The sequence below is a fragment of the Camellia sinensis genome, chromosome 8 (assembly GCF_055761805.1).
Source record: "Camellia sinensis isolate YWXY chromosome 8, ASM5576180v1, whole genome shotgun sequence".
NCBI lineage: Eukaryota > Viridiplantae > Streptophyta > Magnoliopsida > Ericales > Theaceae > Camellia > Camellia sinensis.
Genome location: NC_138968.1, coordinates 134,690,010 through 134,705,462, shown reverse-complemented (window position 1 = coordinate 134,705,462; position 15,453 = coordinate 134,690,010). Strand labels below are relative to the sequence as shown.

Genomic DNA, 15,453 nt, shown 5'->3' with positions numbered 1-15,453 from the left:
TTCAATAAGACTTGATGGGAATAAAGTCTAACTATTAGGACCTATTGGTAGTTTACTCTGAGTAGATTTTCCAACCCTCATTTCTTTTCTTTTTGTTGATTGCTGTATTTATTCAATACTTTATTCTTGTTAAAGTTTTTGTAACTAGTAACAAGTGATAATTTATTTGGATTAATACATATTCTATTATGTTCCATTTCTTCTTTATTCAATTACCTCCAAGGAAGTCCTTAATCTGTTTAAGGTATAGCACTCAACCACAAAGTTTGATCTTTTTTTATTTATTAAATTTTGTTTAAGTTTGTCGATCAATCACTGTTGATTGAGTCTAAATCAAATTTTTACCATCAATAATATTTTTATATTAGTTAAGGTTTTTTGATATTTTCATTTATAAAAAAAAAATCAACTTAAAATTTTTTTATCCAATTTAGAGAAATTTCGTCTTGATGCAGAGAAATTTTGAAATTTCTCTATTACTTTGTGAAAATTAAAATTTCTTTGAGCTAGGACTGAAATTTCTCTGAGTTTGACGAAATTTTTTTTGAGTCAGGTAAAATTTATTTGAGTCAAATTTTCTTTGTGAAAATGTAGAGAGACTTTAGCTAATAAAAAAATATATTTTAAACCTCTTATACAAAGTTAAAAACAAATATTTCACTAATTATCCTTATATAGTACCTATATATAAATATATTTAATAAATATTATGGGGGTGGGAGTCTAGTAAACTGAGGTGGGAGAAATCAAAATCGGTTCCCACCACACTTCTTCATCGACAAAAGAAAAATGGGTACAATTTTTTTGAAGGTGTAAATACTATTTTACAAAAAATAAAATTAAATTAAATGTCCTGTCAGTGGACCATAGAAATTGGGAGTCCATGACTTTCCAACGTTTCATTTGGCTTTTGTTTTTGGAACTCGCGTTCCTTTGGCTAAGAGCATCTCCAATGGTTGTTGCTATATTGGGGTTGCTATTACTATAATTTGACAATGAATAGTGTTATTTTGTCAAATTATAGCAATGGTACTCCAATGGTCATTTGCTATTTTTGGCAAATCTCAACCAACTTTCCCTCCAACTTTGTAGGTGTTGTTTGGATATAGATTTTTTGTGATTTTATTTTTATTTATTTTTTGTCTTTTGTGACATTTTTTTATCTGTTTGTTAAAAAAATTAGACAAATATAAAAAATAAAAAAAAAAAGAAAAATTGGAAAAAAAACAAAATTTGTTTGATTAATTCACCCCACCAAAAAACATATCACTACATATTTAATAAATTTTTTTAACTACACATAAAAAATAAACAATCACCAATTATCCATCAACAACCAACCACCAACAACCATCCATTATTAACCCAGCATTTTATCTTTTTAATGACAGTTAATGTCAGTTAATGTCTTTTTATTCTAATAAAATGTTCTTCATTTAATGTCTTTTTATTTTACAATGTCTTTTAATGTTAGTTAATGTCTTTTTTTACATTGTGAAGTACAAAATACTCAAAAATGTTTCTTAAAACAACATGGAATTTCATTAAAAATTACATCAAAAAATAAAGACTAACATTTATCCCTTAACTACATAAAAAAAGACTAACAATTACATCAAAAATAAAAATGATATTGCAAAAAATAAAGACTAACATTTATCCCGTAATTATTCATCAGGAGGTAGGGGGAAATAAAAATTTGGGCTGCTCACATTTGAGGACCACTTGGCGAAAATAAAAATTATTTCTTCATCTTCATCTTCATTTTTTTTATTTCTTCACTTTTTTTTTTTATTTCTAATTGAATTATAAATAAAGATTGAAACTTTTTTATTTTTTTATTTCTTCATCTTCTTCTGATTTCTAAATAAAGATTGAAACACTCAATAAAGTGGATTTTTTATAAAGTGAATTCTAATTAGTATTTCAAACTTTCAATTGGATTTCTTCAATTGGATTTTTATTTCTTCATCTTCTTCTGATTTCTTCATCTTCTTCTGCTTTATATAGAACTTTTTTTTTTTATTTCTTCATCTTCTCTGCTCCAATTGGATTTGCTACAAACTTTTTTATTTCTTCATCTTCTTCTGTAAATGTGTAATTGAATTTTCTAATTGAATTTTCAATTGAATTTTTTTTAACAAGTTTTTTTTTTAATTGAATTTTCTAATTATGATTCTGAATCTGTAATTTTCATGTTTCAATCCGTTTTCATGTTTTCTAATTCTGAATCTGTAATTTTTTTTCTGTGAATCTGTGAATCTGTTTGATGAATAATTTTTGAAACCGTTGGTTTTTTGCTGAGTTGGCATGAATGGCAGCTGCCAAAGCTTGTGTCAAATTTGACACAAGCTTTGGCATTTCTCAAATTTGGCAGCTGCTATGTTTTGCCATTGGAGCATCAAAATTCAATGACAGCTGCTATATATAGCAATGGCAGCTCCAATGGCAAACCATTGGAGATGCTCTAACATGTCATTTTTTTCTTTCGATTATATTACAATGGTAGACTAGACTGGGTCGAAGTGTAGGGCGGCTAGAAAAATTAATATAAAAAAAAAAAAAAAAACCATTAAAGCAATTGAAATTTTGATTTTTTGAAATGTCCGTCAAAACTTGTCGTTATATCTAGAAAAATTAGTGAAACATTTTTTTTAAGGGATAAGAAGACCAAAATATCATTTTCAATCACTTATATTTCATTCAATTTATATTCTTTTTAACTATTTCATTAGGTCCAATTTGAGATAAGGAGACCAAAATACCCTTTTTATCTACTTATGTTTCATTTAGTTCACATTATTTTCTTATGTTTTAATAAGTCCTATGGGTGACATAATTACCAAAATGCCCCTAATGTAAATGTTCACACTGTCAATGTGAATATTCATATCGTCAATGTGTAGGGGCTCGGCCCATGTCGATTCTCGTGGGTGCCCGAAAAAATTCGAGTCGGGCCGGGGCGGGCCTGACCTGTTGACAATGTGAATATTCACGTTGACATGTTAATATTCACATTAATAGGAGTGTAAAATTGGCCTGCGTCCCGTGGCGGCGCGAAACCTGCCCGCGGCCCATGGGTGGCCCGGGGCGGGCCCGGTCCGGCCTGTTGACAATGTGAATATTCACATTAACATGTTAACATTCACATTGATAAGAGTATAAAATTGGCCTGCGGCCTATGGGCGGCCAAAGCCCGCCCGCGGCCCGGGGCAGGCCTGACCCGGCCCATTGGCAATGTGAATATTCACATTGACATGTTAACATTCACATTGATAGAAGTGTAAAATTAGCCCGCGCCTTATGGCTACCCGAAACGCGCCCACGGCCCGTGGGTGACCCGGGGCGGGCCCGGCCCGGTCTGTTGACAATGTGAATATTCACATTGACATGTTAACATTCACATTGATAAGAGTATAAAATTGGCTAGCGGCCTAGGGCGGGCTCAACCCGGCTTGTTGACAATGTGAATATTCACATTGACATGTTAACATTCACATTGATAAGAGTGTAAAATTAGCCCGCAGGCCGTGAGTGGCCCAAAGCCCGACTGCAGCCGGAGGCGGGCTTGGCCCTACCCGTGACAATGTGAATATTCACATTGACATGTTAACATTAACATTGATAGGAGTGTAAAATTTGCCCACTGACCGAAGCATGCCTGCGGCCCAGGGTAGGCCCGGCCCCGCTCATTGACAATGTGAATATTCATATTGACATGTTAACATGCACATTGATAGGAATGTAGAATTGGCCCACGGCCTATGGGCTGCCCGAAGCCAGCCCACGGCCCGAGACAGGCTCGTTTGGGTCTGGGTCCGAGCATGTCCGAGGCTCTAGGCTAGGGCCTAGGCCATCACTTTGAAGCTCGGCCCAGCCCATCAGCCCACTTAAGGCCCATTCAAGGCTCGGTCTGAGGCCCAGCCCGCCCGAGGCGCAATGTCTTTTTTGTAGAAAATAATAAAATTTTGGTAAGAAAAATTAAAAAGAATTAAAAAAAAATGGCTAAGCCCGTCCAAGCCCGACCTAAGCTCGAGGCTAGGCCCAGGCCCACCGGCCCGACCCGAGGCTCGATCCATCGGCCCGTCCAAAGCCCTAATACCCTTATGCTAGGGCTAGGGCCTGGGCCTGGGCCTAGGCCTAATTTTTTGGCCCGTGGGCCCGGCCAACCCGGCCTGGATTTTTTCGGACACCTACGAGACTCGATATGGGCCGGCCCGGGCCTCTACGCATTGATGATATGAACATTCACATTGACGATGTGAACATTCACATTATGGGTATTTTGGTAATTATGTCTCCCATAGGACTTATTGAAACATAAGAAAATAATGTTGACTAAATAGAATATACGTAGATAAAAATGGTATTTTGATCTTCTTACCTCAAATAGGACTTAATGGAATAGTCAAAAAGAACATAGGCTGCCCGAAGCCCGCCCGCGGCCCGAGAAAGGCTCGTTTGGGCCCGGGCTCAAGCCTAGTCAGAGAACCTAGGCTAGGGCTTGGGCCATCACTTTGAAGTCCGGCCCGGCTCATCGGCCCGGTTAAGGCCCATTCAAGGCTCGGTCCGAGGCCCGACCCGCGCCGAGGCCCAGTGTCTTTTTTTTTGGAAAATAATAAAATTTTGATAGAAAAAATTAAAAAGAATTAAAAAAAATGGCCAGGCCCGCCCAAGCCCGACCCAAGCCTGAGGCTAGGCCCAGGCCCATCGGCCCAACCCGAGGCTCGACCCACCGGCTCGGGCCCGGACCCAAACGAGCATGTCCCGGGTCGTGGGCAGGCTTTGGGCAGCTTATGGGCCGCGGGCCAATTCTACATTTCTATCAATGTGCATTTTAACATGTCAATGTGAATATTTACATTGTCAACGGGCCGGGCCGGGCCTACGCCGGGCCGCGGGCAAGTTTCGGGCAGCGGACAAATTTTACACTCCTATCAATGTTAATGTTAACATGTCAATGTGAATATTCACAATGTCACGGGTCGGGCCAAGCCCGCCTCGGGTTGCGGTCAGGCTTCGGGCCGCCCACGGGTTGCGGGCTAATTTTACACTCTTATCAATGTGAATGTTAACATGTCAATGTGAATATTCACATTGTCAACGGGCCAGGTCGGGCCCGCCCTGGGCCGCTGGCCAATTTTATACTCTTATCAATGTGAATATTCACATTGTTAACAGGCTAGCCCGGGCTCGCCTCGGGCCGTGGGCGGGTTTCGGGCAGTCACGGGGTGCGGGCTAATTTTACACTCCTATTAATGTGAATGTTAACGTGTCAATGTGAATATTCACGTTGTCAACGGTCCGAGTCGGGCCCGCCCCAAGCCGCGGGCTGGCTTTTCGCCGCCCATGGGCCGGCGAGCCAATTTTATACTATTATCAATGTGAATGTTAACATGTCAATGTGAATATTCACATTGTCAATGGGCCGGACCGGGCCCGCCCATGGGCCGCCGGCGGGTTTCGCGCCCGCCACGGGACGCGAGTCAATTTTACACTTCTATTAATGTGAATGTTAACATGTCAATGTGAATATTCACATTGTCAACAGGCCGGGCCCGCCCCCGTTCGCAGGCGGGTTTTGGGCCGCCCACGGGCCAATTTTATATTCCTACCAATGTGAATTTTAAAATATGAATGTTCAAATCATAAAATTACTAGCTGTTCAAAAAATATTTATAAAGGTGCCAAAATTAAATATAAGGTCATAAGTGTCCAAGAAAATAGTGTAAATCAAGAAAAAGGAAGTTATGGAATAAAATTGTACATACATGGGACTAAATGGGTTAAAAAATTCATTCATGGATTTCTTGGGTTAAAACACTTCTAAATTGAATTTATCAATAAAAATCCATTTTTTTAAACTTTGTGTAGTATAAGAGGTTTAAGTTATATTTTTTTTTTATTAGCTGACGTCTATCAATATTTTTATAGAGAAAATTTGACTCAGAAAAATTTCAATTTTTACTGAGAGAAATTTCAAAATTTCTCTAGTATGATTACAGAAAATTTTTGAAATTTCTTTGTGAAATTAGCAAAAAAATTTGTGAAAATTAAAATTTCTTTTAGTCGGACAAAAATTTTATGAATCGAATTTTCTCTGTAGAAATGTTGAGGGCCCTGAAGTATTTTGAAAATATTGTGTATCCTTTATCTTATAAAATCTTAATATTAGGGATCTTAAAAGAAATTTCTCTAATATATATAATTTAATTTTTTTATTATAGTAAAATTAAAACACTAAAATTTTATACTTAATATTAATTTTTACTCATTTATTTTTTTATCTTATATCTTATAATTCTCAATAAAAATAAATCATTATCTGTAATATAATATATTATTTATAATTTTTATTAATATTCTTCTTCTTCAACTTGTAAAATTAATCATCTTTCGCCCCGCCATCTCTCACCCCAGACTTGACCCGTGACCATCCATTGTTGACAGTTTGGTAAGCTAAAAACTATTATAAATTACACTGATATTTCCTAAAGTTTAGAAAGGGATAATTTGCTCATCAACCAAACCATAGGATGGTAATGTAAAATTTATCTAAATTATCCAACAGGTCATACCTATATCATATGTGATCGGTCCTTCCAAGTGTAAGGCCATGTAACTAATTTTTCCTACCCTATCTCCCACATTATAGGCAAATTGATTATTTATCATCTTAAACTTATTTTGACAATAGGTTAAAATAGTCAAAAAAATTAAAAAAATCACTATAAAAAAGTTAAATTGTTATATCTATTTTTTTACACATTTTTTCATAAAAAGTTAAAAAGCTTAGCCAATTCCAACAACACCCCTTATTATAAGATTGACACCTAAGATTGACACCTAACCACGTAATAGATCGGTCCTACCAAATAACTTCTTACTCTAGCGAATCCTCCCTTGCAACCTCATACCCGTCTCTTACGCTATGTTTAATTGGGAGATTTAAAAAGAGATTTGAAAAGGAAAATGAAAAAAGAAATGATAGGTGAAATATGAATAAAATATACTTACATTTCATCCAATTTCGCACACATTTTTTCATTTCATTTTCAAATCTCTTAATTAAACACAGCGTTAAAATCCTTTATACCCATATCTGTTTTGTTCTGTTGCTCTCCCTGTTCATAGTAGCTCAGAGAAGAGTGGATAGGAGAGATTTTTATTGTGGAGCCAATCCTTTGCTTATGTGGCAACTCTTGACCAATGGATGTACAAAATGTTTTCTTTCCCAGCAATTCAAGAACATATCCCTTGAACGAGATTAATTAGTCATATAATGGCTCTAAATTTGTCCAAAATATAAGCTGGCTTTGTTCCTTCTTCAAACTTATTCATTGACACATCTTTTGGAAAATAAAGTTTGAATCATAACTCACTAATTTGATGTTCTCTTATTTTACTCGAGTCATAAGAAAACTCACATACTCTCACAAAATATCCATCTTCTTCCCCCTTTCATTACATGGTTGGGTCTGAATGTTACACATTTAGGGTAAGTTTGGGAAGACTAAATAAGTGTACTTTTTGATTTTTTATGAAATATGGGTTGGATTTGGGTTGGGTTTGAAGTGATGTGTTAGAGAGATGATGTGACTTAAATGAGATGATGTGACTTAAATAGGATAGTAACTTTTTGACTTTTTGAATTTTTTGAAAGATGCCAAACTTGGCCTTAATTTACTAACATACATTTTATTAGTTTATTTATTTATATTATTTTATAATTTTATATAATTTTGTATATTTATACATATTTTAAGTGTTTGTACATAAGTAGTTAGAAATAATATATTTTAATATTATATTATAATATAATATAAAATAAAAAAATAAATAAACTTCCAATGTGAGAATCTTCCGTACCGTTATTCAACATCTTCAATTATATATATAAAATAAAAGATAAATTATAAATACATCTCTTGAGATTTGTTTAAAATACGGATTATTTCTTGTGATTTGAAAAATTACAAATATTCCCTTATTAGAATTTTTTATTTAACAAAATTAATTAAAAAAATAAAATTCATAATTACTCTCTTATACAATAATAAAATTACTTAAATTATTAATTGAAATATATTTTTAACATCATTAAAAACTATTAATTGACTTGATGAATTATTAATAAGAAAGGCGATTTGTTATGAAATTAGAAACCTCAGGGGTAGAATATAATTTTTAAAATTACAGGGGTAATTCATGTTTTAATCAAACCTTAGGTGATATATTTGTAATCTATCTTAAAATAAAATATTATATAATTATATTATTATATTTACGGAAGTTATACAACATTCTAATTATAAAATTTTAATTTAAACTCTACTGATATAACAAGAAAAAAAAAACAAAACAAAACATAAATATACACAACATATCACACATGAGACTCACTCTTTAAAAGTGTCTTAAAACTCTCTTTTTAAAACTCCAAATCATTTTTGTTATGCTTATTTGATTGCACGTTGAAGTCAGGAAATGATGGAAAATGATGGTGGTCTGCCATGCCCTCCACTTTTCTTTATTTTTTCTTATTTAATTTAGGATTTATTATACTTTTTACTCCTAAATAATCATCAAATTTTCTATTTAGTTTTTGAATTATCAATTGAATCTATTATTCTCTAAGTTATCATCAAATTCTCTATTTAGTCTCTAAAGTATATAAATCAAAATCTATTTAGTCCCTATATTATCGATTGAATCCATTAAATCTCTAAAGTATTTAATTAAAACTTATTTAGTTCCTAAAAGGATTATAAAAATAAAATATAAATTCATAAATATTATAAATTAATAAAACACCCTATTTAGTTAAAATTTTATTTCAAAAAAAACCTTAAATTTTTATTCTATTTTTGAAAAGTGGGCGCCAATCTATATATTAAATTTCCTTTATAAGGATAAGGGTAATTAATAATAGTATTTTTTTTTACTTATCTTCTACAATAAAAACGTGTTTGCCTTAATATCTAGCATTAAATGCTAGATTTCGTTTATAATTTCTAATTGATTATTTTTAAGTTTTTCGCTAAATTCTTTTTATTACTTAATTAATGTATTATTTTATTCTATTACTATTTATAGGGAAGCGTTATTATTTAAACTATCCAATTCTACTCTTTCAGTATATCTAATATTCATATAATCTACTGGTAAGACTGAAAAATCAGACTCTAATATTAATTTAAATATAAAACGAAATGAAATATCTTTTAAAGACAATAAAAATTTAAAAGATTTTTTTGTAATAACATCTTAATTGGAGAGGGCTTTTTACTAATTTATAACATGTATGGGCATATATTTTATTTTTGTAATCCTTTTAGGGATTAAATAGTTTTGAATTAAATATTTTAGGAATTTAATAGATTCAATCGATAGTTTAGGGACTAAATAGACTTTGATTTATATACTTTAGGGACTAAACAGAGAATTTGATGATAGTTAGGGATTAAATAGATTCAATTGATAGTTCAGGGACTAAATAGAGAATTTGATGATAGTTTAGGAGTAGAAAGTGTAATAAACCCTGTAAGTTATTTGCTCTTGCAGGTGGGCATCCATATTGTTGATGAATTGGCTTGGGAAATTTGCCTATGAGAAGATGCAACGTTCGGCCAGAGAGAGGAGAGCAGAGAGACTGGGGAGAGAAGTAGAGAGCTTCTCCCCAAAGTAGAAGGCCAAAGAAGCGGAGAGCCGAGTGTTTTGGAGTAGAGTGCACAATTATGTGGAATTAACATTTTCTTTTTAGGGTATAGATGAAATCTTGACCAAGTAATTGAGATTTTATTGTATGTATTTGAAAAATCTAGAAATCCCCTAGATGTTGATTTGTGATTATGTATCAATTTTAAGCAGTATATAACAATCCCAATCAAACAATCAAGACAAATCGACACAATGATTTTACGTGGAAAAACCACAATTAGACACCTCTAATTGTGATAAAAAAATTACGGGCAACAGCCACAAAACAATCCACTAAGAAGATATAAAGGAATTACATAGGTATACTCTCAATTACCTAGCGAATCCACACCCGAATTGAACCAACCTCTATGTGCCTCTTCCAACCCCGTCTTCACCTCGGAATTGTCTTGATGATGAGCCACTCTGGAATCCACCAAAGCTTCAGGCTCGAATTCTTCAGAATCCACCGAAGAACAACTCTCTTTTTTATGTAGAACAAACAAATAATCCTTTGATGTATACTCTTTAAACCATGAGTTGAATACTCGATCAAAACATCAAAGAAAGCTAGCAAAATATCCCCAAATATAAACTCTAGAACCCAAGAAGAAGATCTGGAGAAGTAATCCTAAATTTTGACAGAAACCCGTACTTATAGAAATCTGGAGCTGCGAGGCTCGCTTGAGCGAGGAACCAAAAACGTGTGTTTTCCATAAGTGGCTTCGCTCGAGCCACGCAAGCTTCGCTCGAGCGCACATTCACCACTTTCAGGTTTTTTGCCAGACGCAGTCTTCGCTCGAGCGAGAACTCCTTTGCTTGAGTGAGCAAGGGTGGACATGCAACTTCGAATGCATGTATGAACATCACAAACTTCTCTGCAACTTCGATCCCCATCATAATCAGCGAAGTGGCAATCTTGAAAGTATTAACATCACAAACTTCTCTGCAAGGCACAATTCGGGTTGGATTTGCAATCTAAACACTCATAGCTTCACTGAAATAAAAAGTGCGAAAACAAATACAACTCAAAGGAGTTTTGTCAAACGGGGTTGCCAAGAATAAAAACCTAACAGTATTTTTAGTTCTGATTTGGTTTGGATAAGTTGTATAACTCTAAGATATTTTTGTGCAATAAATGTTTTATTCAAATTATGTTATACAATGGTTTTCACTGATGTGTATTAAAATTGTTAAACGAGTCATACTTAGTAAGATGGGTCGTGCATCAAATTGTAGTTTAGTGGTAACAGTCTGTGCTAAACGAGGATGATTTGTGACTTTCTGATTTTGATATACAAATTCTCTTGACAATGTATTTTTGATCAACTTACATCACAATATCCATATGAATGATTTTCTAAGAACTAGATATCAATAACTCCCTGATTATAAGGTTAGTGGTGGATTTAAAACCCTTGGATATTTCTTACTTAATTTTATTTTATGTTTTATTAGTTTTAGTTTTATTTATTTTCAAAACCAATCTTTTTAAATTACTTTAATTATTATTTTTAAGTCAACACAATTCGACTAGTCCCTAAGGATTGACACTTGATCTTAACTGCTATATTTCGGAGTGGTAGTTATTACTTGGTTTTAAATAAAATATTTTTGTGTAAAAACGACAACATCACTACACTTTATGAGAATGTTCGAATTATAACTACTGGAAATCTAATCTTGCTAACTGCATTCATGTGCTTTTGTATGTTCCATATTGGCAATGATGATGGAAGAACTTGATGAAATATGAAGGGCGAATAATATTGAGAGAGTTGAAATTTTATTTCTTGCACTGCTTAAAATATAGCATCAATCCTGGTATCATAGAATGTGATTTGCACAAATAGAAATCTTTGGTTACAATTCACTACATAAAAAAAGAAATGCAAAAGCTTTAAACAATCCGATGTAATTAGTTAATTGAAGTCTACTTTCTTTACCTTGGTCCTGATAAAATTGATGGAAATAAAGGAGTACGTAGCAGCACCAATGGCCTCCTCTTGGTGACCAGCAACTCTGTTTGCTTTTCGTACCACAGGAGTTGTGAAGCTATAATCCAAATTGTTTTCAACTTCTATAGAACCCTCCAAGACCTTAACCATCATTGACATTGAAGGCCTCCTCGAAAAATCACTTCGTAGACGCTACGCAAGAACCCTCATCATCTGTGACGCCCTGAATCTACACTATTGGTTGCAATCAAGGGGAAGTCACTAATGAGTCCTATGGTCAATAACCAAGTAAGATCCCAGATCGCCGGAGGAGTCAAATTAGTCTCCCTTCTAAGTCCGGCTTTCTTAGGCAGCACACTACCCTTTTGACAGATTTTAAAAGGTATTGACACAAGGTCTCATAAGCAACGATAAGGTGTATACATATAAATATAGAATAAAAGTACATAACAACCACTAATATCCTAAATTTCAAAAGCTTGTTCTATTACATTACATCCCAAAAAGAAAGTTTAAAACTTCATATGAGTCTTACAAAATATCAAAAGGAATTTCTAACTTTCCTAAGATAGCCAAAAGTCTTCGAAGATTTCAGGCTCGTCGTCTCCAGTTATAAACTCTTCTTCGGCACCTGGCATGATACGCCGTGAGCTTTGAATGCTCAGTAAACATACACACACCCCGTCCCTTTTTCCCAGTCCAATACACAATCAAAAATATAACATCAAGTAATAAAGCATGATACTCAACTAAATAAATAAAGGGTTACAAGTTAGATGTTAGTAAATTAGAAATCCCCCAAAGAGATTTCGTTCTCCCAACCACAAGAATCGGACGCAGATTATTCGGTATGCCCCTTCTTTTGCTGCTTTGTTGCAAAACTAACCTCGGATGCCTACCAACGGTTAGGTACCGCATAGCGCCAACCGCAGGACCTCAAAAGAGACGGTAATAATGGGCCTTTCCCAAATCCCTCCTTACACCAAACCACCTAGGGTCCGAATACAACCGCTCCGTTCATGGGTTCCGAAAACCACTTGCGCAAGACTTCAACTTCCAAATAGGGAACGCATCCCAAAAATCCATACATCACATATTATCATCTTTTCATTACTCAAGTGATTGAAAACCCAATACCATCCCAATTAAGTTTTCCATTGAGTTAAATGTTTTAATTCAAGGTTAGACCAACTTAAGAAGATAATAATATTCACATAAGCATGCATCATTAAGATGAAGAAGATAAAGAACATAACCATAACACATATAATATCATACCAAGATATGATCATAAGCTAATAAGCATTGTCATGAACACAGGAGTATAAAACATCCATGCACAATAGAATTTCCAGATTCAATATCACATAAGGATTAGAATGAAAAGGGCTATTTTAGAATTTTTACCGGACTCGGCCTTCCTATGATTTGTATAGAATTTAATCTAGTTTCCAGAACATATTTCGGAAATGGATAGCTTTTCTAGATTTTAAGTTATTTAGAAAACACTCCAGCGCTGTCCAGATTCGTCGATCGTTACGAAAATTTGATTTTGTTGCAAACCGCTCACTGTTTTTCAATGAAACCAATTTTAGTTGAAAGCTAACTCCTTAAGGAAGATTTTGACATAAAATAGAGTTCCAGAATAATTGTATACAGTTTTCTAGAATTTTTGAAAGTGGGCTGCGAAAACAGATTCTAAGGTACAATGCCCAAAACAAGAAGTTTTATGAGAAAAGGGATCCACTAAGGGAAAATTTTCGTCTCTATTGTGATGAAAACATGCTAACTAACTTATATTTAACTCATAAAATTTTCTTGAAAGTATGCCTTTGGAAAGTTTGAGAGATTGGTATGAAAAAGATGGTTTTGTGCCGAAATGAGGGAAAATACAAGAGAGGTAGGATCAAGGCTCAACTCTTATCATTTTTAACACAAGTAACTCATCAATAACACATCTGAAAACATTATTTAGAACCTTTAAGAACATGTATTTGAAAAAGGAAAAATGAAAGAGAAGGTTGTGTTGTGGCTTACTTGCTAAGCTTTGAACAAGATGGCTCTCCTCTTCCTTCCTCTCCCTCTCAAGACTTCTCTCTTGCTCTCCTTTCTCTCCTCTAGGCCGAGTGTGTGTGTGAGTGTGTTGCTTGTGTTTGCCATGCTAGGGAGTGGTGATATTTATAGGCAAATTTTGGTGTAAAAGGACATAAAAGCCCACTAGTTGGAAATGGATGGGAAAGTTAGGATTTACTTGGAGTCTAATGGGATAAGAGTGATTAGGGAGCTTAATCATAGGATTAGGCAACATCTAGTTGATTCCTAATTGAAATGAAACTAGCATTGGAAGCAACATCCTAGGTCTAGGGTTACTAGGTTTTTTTGGATTTCTAGAATACCATGATTATAAATCTTGAAAATAGGCTTCTCACTTCCCCCTAGTGTGGCCGGCCATTGGGAAGGGTGATGGGGCTATTTTTTTAATCAATTTAGGCACTAGGGGCACATTCCTCAATGTATATATATATAGATCTCAATTGATTGATGGTACTTATAGTATAAGGGTACATGTACTAGTTTTTAGGGAAATTCTTGAATTTAAATAAAGAGTGAGGGCTTGAAATTAAATTAATGTATTAGAACCTTACTTATGTAGAATTAAATTAAATTAAGCTAAAGAACCTAATTCAGCTAGGATATTCCTGTTTCGATAAAAATAAATAAAAAAAATGCTAATCGACAAGATTTGAAATAATTCAAGGAGCTGAGGGGCTTTAAGAAAATAATTCAAACATTAGGATTTTTAAAGAGAATACATTTTTCAGGAGCTTCACATCATCTCTAACTTCTGCTCTATATGTCTGCATGTTATCATTGTATTTATCAACAATATCTAGAAGTTGTTCCTTTTCTACCTTCCTTTTAAACAAACCTAGTAAATGCATATCTTTCTCAGGCAGAGACCTATTCAAATTTTTTCGCCCACACAGCATTTTTAAGACCAAAACACCAAAGTTATAGACATCTACTTTCTTAGTAAGAATAGAATTCATCCATTTAGGAGGCAAATAGCCTGGTGTTCCCCTCATCAGTGTTACAACTTGACTTTGGTCCTTATCAATTAGCGTTGACGATCCAAAATCCAAAATTTTTGCATTGAAATATTCATCTAAGAGGATGTTTTGGGGTTTGATATCCAAGTGAAATATTTTCTGCCTACATTCCTCATGGACATAGGTTAGTCCCTTGGCTATATCCATGATGATCTTCCTTCTGGATTGCCACCCAAGAGTGAGCTCCTAGTGCCTTTGGAAGATCCATGTGTCCAAGGATCCATTGTACATATACTCATAAACTAGAAGCCGATATGATTTTTTATCACAGAATCCAATTAATCTCACCAAATTGACATGGTGAATGTTGCCTATTGTCTCAACTTTGGCTAAAAATGACTTCTTAACGTGACCAAAGCCATTGAGACGCTTCATCGCTACTTTGGTGCCATCACTTAGTGTCCCTTGAAACACTAACCCAAATCCTCCTTCACCAAGCTTATTATCGAAATTACTTGTTATGACTCAATTCTCTACAAGAGAATCTGGTAGCCATATCCGTGGTAGTTGATCAATATAGAACTCATCAAGTTCCTCAAATTCTCCTTTATTTCTAAAAAGGAAAAAGCAAAAGGCAACCACAACAAATACACCAAAAAAAGCTCCGAGACTGGATTCCAATATGTTTATGACTTGCCTTGATTTCTTTTGAGAAGAATCAGTTGGTGAAGAAGGATTAAGTTACT

At 34.3% G+C, this 15,453-nt stretch overlaps 1 long non-coding RNA gene across 2 annotated transcripts in view; it reads left to right on the top strand.

Moving 5' to 3' along the window:
* The window catches only part of LOC145797133 (uncharacterized), a 32,431-nt gene that overhangs the window by 5,917 nt on the left and 11,061 nt on the right, over positions 1-15,453 (top strand). Inside the window, exon 3 of one of the 2 annotated variants that reach the window (XR_014338256.1) lies at positions 9,565-10,314. The exons of the other annotated variant lie outside the window; for it this stretch is intronic. This is a non-coding gene — a long non-coding RNA (uncharacterized LOC145797133). Of the gene's footprint in view, positions 1-9,564; positions 10,315-15,453 lie in introns of those variants that run through there. 2 annotated transcript variants of the gene reach the window in all.